Source organism: Primulina tabacum, chromosome 2 (genome assembly GCF_025594145.1).
Source record: "Primulina tabacum isolate GXHZ01 chromosome 2, ASM2559414v2, whole genome shotgun sequence".
Taxonomy (NCBI): Eukaryota; Viridiplantae; Streptophyta; class Magnoliopsida; order Lamiales; family Gesneriaceae; genus Primulina; species Primulina tabacum.
In genome coordinates, this window is record NC_134551.1 from 41,299,187 (window position 1) to 41,304,044 (window position 4,858).

Here is a 4,858-nt window from a genome sequence, read left to right on the forward strand (position 1 = left end):
CGTCAGTTGGAAAATTTTCAATAGCATGCAAGCTGAACTGGTTCCACTAAGTAACAGCCTGATGTGTACTACTGTCGGTTGAATGTCTTTTCCCGGTAACTGATGATGTGTTCAGCTGAAAAATCAGCTGCTGAGCAATAGCTGGTAAGGTTTACAACTGCTATTAGTTGACTGCTCGTTCAGTTGCGTAAATCAGTTGCGTAGTTTAGTTCCGGCTTCACGCGTTCAGTTATTATAATCAGTTGGTTCGAGCTTTGTCCTTCAGTTTGTCAAACACCGAAACTTAGTTTCCAACAATTTCCCCTTTTCAGGTGTTTGACAAAACTAAGCAAATAATAACTGAACAACTTAACTCATTGTAGATAAGATAAGAATTTGATTAACTGAACTTCCTTTTAGAGAATAATAATCTTCAAACAATAAAAACTGCTACTCAAAACAGTTAACTTCTGGCTGCTCTTCAACGAGATTCTGACTGCTTTTGTTGTTGATCTGGCTGAGTTTTAATCTCTTTCCCCTTTTTGTCAAATACATCCATCTTATTTGATAACCTCCGAACATCAACTGATAAGAGGCCGACAGTAGTGGACACGTTTGAGATTGCATTAAGCTCCGTGGTTTGCAGCAAATCTATTTTCCTTGAGACAGACGTCTCCACAAAGTCAACTCGTTTGCTGATTGTGTCTTCGAGTAGGGAGAGACTCTCAAATAAGCCTCTATTCTTTTTAAGTTCTTCTATTGTAAGAGAGATAGAGGTCACAGCAGCTTGAATTTTCTTTAGCCTCTCTGAATTGAATTCAACTGAAGAGTCTAGTTTCAGAGAATGAGCAAGTTGAGTGCTTTGAATTTTCTTATTATCAACCATCATCTGTGACATGTGATTCTGGATGTCCTGAATCTCTTCAAGTACTAAATCCATGTCTGAGGATGGATGAGGAGATACAGGTTCAGTCATCCTTGGTTCCTGTTCCCTGGTAGTTTGATCAAAGACCACCATAGTCCTGTTAGATACTACCATTTCAGCATGTATCAGCTCTGGAACGTCTTGCATACTGGCTTCTTCTTAAATAGGAGGAGATGAGAGTGATTCGGAGCAGCAAACGAACTGTCCTGCTGATTAAGTTGATGATCTGTGGGAGTTTCAGTTGGAGGGTCAGTGACTGGAGCTTCTGATTGTTGGTCAATTGAAACTTGTTGCGGCTCGTCAATTGGAAAATTTTCAATAGCATGCAACTGAGCCTCCACAGTGTCAACAGTTTCTTGATTTGTCACAACAGGTGATCGAATGGGCACATCAGTTTGAACATTTTGTGCATCAGAGACAGAAGGCTGAACTGGTTCCTCAGTGAAAGAAATAGGAGCATGTGTAGCTACTTGATCTATTGGGAGATCAACTGATTCAGTTGAAGGCACATTTGTCTGAAGTTCTTGGGCAACTGACTGAATGATTTCATCGATATTAGCAAGTGTCAAGTCAGTGTCCGAATATAGTTGAGGATCAGCAGCAGAAGAAGATTGTGGCACATCTTGAATTGGCTCTACAGTTGTAGCAGCAGCTTGTTCTGGGGATGGCTCTTTGTGCTGTGATGAAGGTTCGTCTTCTTCTTCGTCTGAAAGGCCTTCATGAATGACCAATTCCTGATCCATTTCCCAGTACTTTATCTGCATTTACAAAGTCATAAGATCTGTGTCTAACTGAGTAAGCACAGCTCGACCATTGTAGGCAGTTGGATTTGTAGGAATGTAGTTGCGCTTGAGCTTCTCAATCAGTTGAGCCAACTTTTTGGCTCCTACTTGATAAAAGAAATATGTTTTTCTTTCCAATGCCTGAACAATGGTAGAAGCTTTGACCACTTGAAGAACAGCTGCTTCCAGTTTGATGAATTTATTCAGTTGAGACTTTCTTTTCAACTCTTTGGCAAAGATGTGAGTTCTGAAACGCGTCCAAGCGTCATAAGTTTTCAGTTTGGATTCAGCTAATTCATTGACCTATTCCCAGATAAGGTCAATGTGAGTTTGAATCGCGTTTGTTGGCCTAGGGCTCTTCGATCAACTAGCCCTTGCCTTTCTCATCAGAGAGAATGTGTGGAATGTTCAATCCAAAACGAGTAGTATCCACCAGTTCTTGAATTCTGATTCGTTTGGGTCGAGCAGGAGCAAAGATGGTAGGTCGATTGATATGGATCAAAGGAGCTGTAACTCTAGCTGATTCTTTCTTTTTACTAGCTGAAATGGCTTTCAGAGGAATAGCCATCATAGGCTGTTGAACAGCTAATTGCTTTACACTTTCAGCCGGGATGAATTCCACCATTGCTGCCGACTTGGTTTTCTGTGTCCTTTATTTCTTTGCAATCTTCGGAGAAGGTGTCTTCTCCGAATCTGATTCACTGACAATCAATTTTCTCTTGATTGTCTTCAGCTGAGCCAAAGTTCTGCCCTTATTTACTGAATTGGGAACATCTTGCTGCGTCTCTATCTTCTTTTTTATCTTTACAAACTGATCAGGAGAGATGTTCAGTTTAGTCTTGGGTGGCTGAACGTTCTTGGCGTTGAAGATTTTGAACTTGACTGATTTTTCAGCATTATCGGCCACTAGCCCCTTGGCCTCCAAAAGATAACTTATTTGAACTGCATACCCCCTTGACTGCTTGTTTGATTTGAGCATGTTGCGCAGAATGGTGAAGATGATATGCCTCCAATTCACCTTCTTTTCAGCCATAATCACAGTCATCGCTTGAAATTTTTCAAGAGTAAGGGCAGCAAAAGAACTGGCCTTAGCTAAGATCCCCTTAGCCACAATATCAGCCAGCAGTTGAATTTCTGGCTTCAACTCTTTCTTGGGATCGGAAACTTTGATTTTCCGACCATCAACTGAAAACAACGATTGAATCTCCTCAATATCGGATGTATTAACCTCAGAAACGTTGTTGAGCCTATCAGTAGGCAATAAGAACAGTTCTCCAAAAGATTATTCAGAAATGGCCAACAACTGATCATTGATAGTAGTTATGACGTTTCCATCAGAATTGACATAACAATTGAGTAGAAATCATGAAGTTCCTTCGGGTAGATTTCCTAAGAAGATTGTTCGAGAAACGTCCTTAAACCAGCTGCTTTCAATTTCAAAAATACGTTCTTGATATCTGCCTCGTTGACTGATAGAACTGATTCAAAATCAATAGCCATAGCATTCAAAATGTGTGCTCAAATTTGATTTGCCATTTCTGAGAATACGAAAACCTGAAAGTTTGCAAGATATAAGCTCTGAGTATGAATTTTCTTTGAAAGTTGATATTCGCGTAAGGAAGAACTAAATTGGGGTGGGAAAGGTACATATGTAGGTGACTGTTCAATTTCTGGACATGTGTCAGTCCACGAAAAAATTTGAATTTAAAACGTGTGTACGTGTGTTGCAAGCGTGTTACAATTTGAAATGGTTCAAATGAGGCCACGTTTTAAAGATGCTATTTAAAAAAAAACAGTCACATCACTTAATTTGTAATAAAATGTGGTTAATTAGTTAACTTATGTGAGAAGATTGGTAAAATAATCAGCTGAACGATCAGTTGTGAAACTGTGTCTTTTCAGTTGAGGATTTACTAACTTCTGTCTTCTCAGTTAACCTTTTAAAACCAATATTCCCCCTTAATAAATGCATATAAAAATTACGAGAATTTAAGCATGATACAGAATGAATAATTAAAGTAAATCTAATGCTTAGTAGGTTAATCGTCTGCCGTAATGATTTCGTCCTTTCAGCTTCCTTGACCCTGGGCTATAAATGAGAATAGTTTGGTTAGTCTCAATCATATTAGCAAATAATTATTCAAAAGCTATTATGGCAGGTGCAAGTAGCTCGAAGACTCCTGATATGGCCGAAGATTATGGAATCAGCTCTGGAGAAAAGAAAGACTGCTATAGAATATGAGGTCTTCCACAAGATTCTCCGATACTGGGAAAAGCTTCAAGAATTCCAGTTCCTCCAGGAGTGTGGAGCGGCTACCACCCCCAAACTGGTTGCAAAAATGAAGAAATATCGGCAGTGCTTGCACGTTGCTGATGAGGTGGACATCTTCGCAGATGACGGTGTCTACCTACTAATGTTCCAGAAGGAAAGGAAGATCTTAGAACAAATTGCTGAGTCAGATAGCTTCCTTAAGACCTCCACCGATGGTTTAACCGGTTGGTTGGCCAAGTGGAGGTCTGCTGTTGAGGAAGAATATTTCACTGTACTCCGTGCTTATTACTTTTAAATGAATAAAATGTTTATCTTTTTCTTTTATCTTCCTGCAAGAGTTAATCTCATCAGTTGATAAGTAAATCACGAACTGAACATAATAGCTGACAAATAACAAACTGACAAGCTGACATCAGTTAAAAATTAATAACTGATAGATAACACAAATTAATTAACAACTGATATATTAGCAGTAAAACTGATTAGGATAAATCAATTAATCCAAGTATATTGCGAAAGTGAGAAAACTTAGTCTCGGGCAGTGGCTTGGTAAGATGTCAGCTGCTTGTTGTTCAGTTGAGACATATTCCAGTCTTATGTCCTTCTTCAAGGCATGATCTCTGAAAAAGTGAGGCCTGACATCTATGTGCTTGGTCCTTGAGTGAAGAACTGGATTGTAGGTAATAGCAATCGTGCTTGTATTGTCACAAAATATGGGCGATTCTTTGGCAATAACTCCATAGTCTTTCAGTTGTTGCTGAATCCAGAGCAGTTGAGCACAGCAACTCCCAGCAGCAAGATATTCTGCTTCAGTTGTGGAAGTAGCAATGGATGTCTGCTTCTTGCTGAACTAAGAGATTAGTCTGTCTCCTAGAAACTGACATGATCCACTTGTACTTT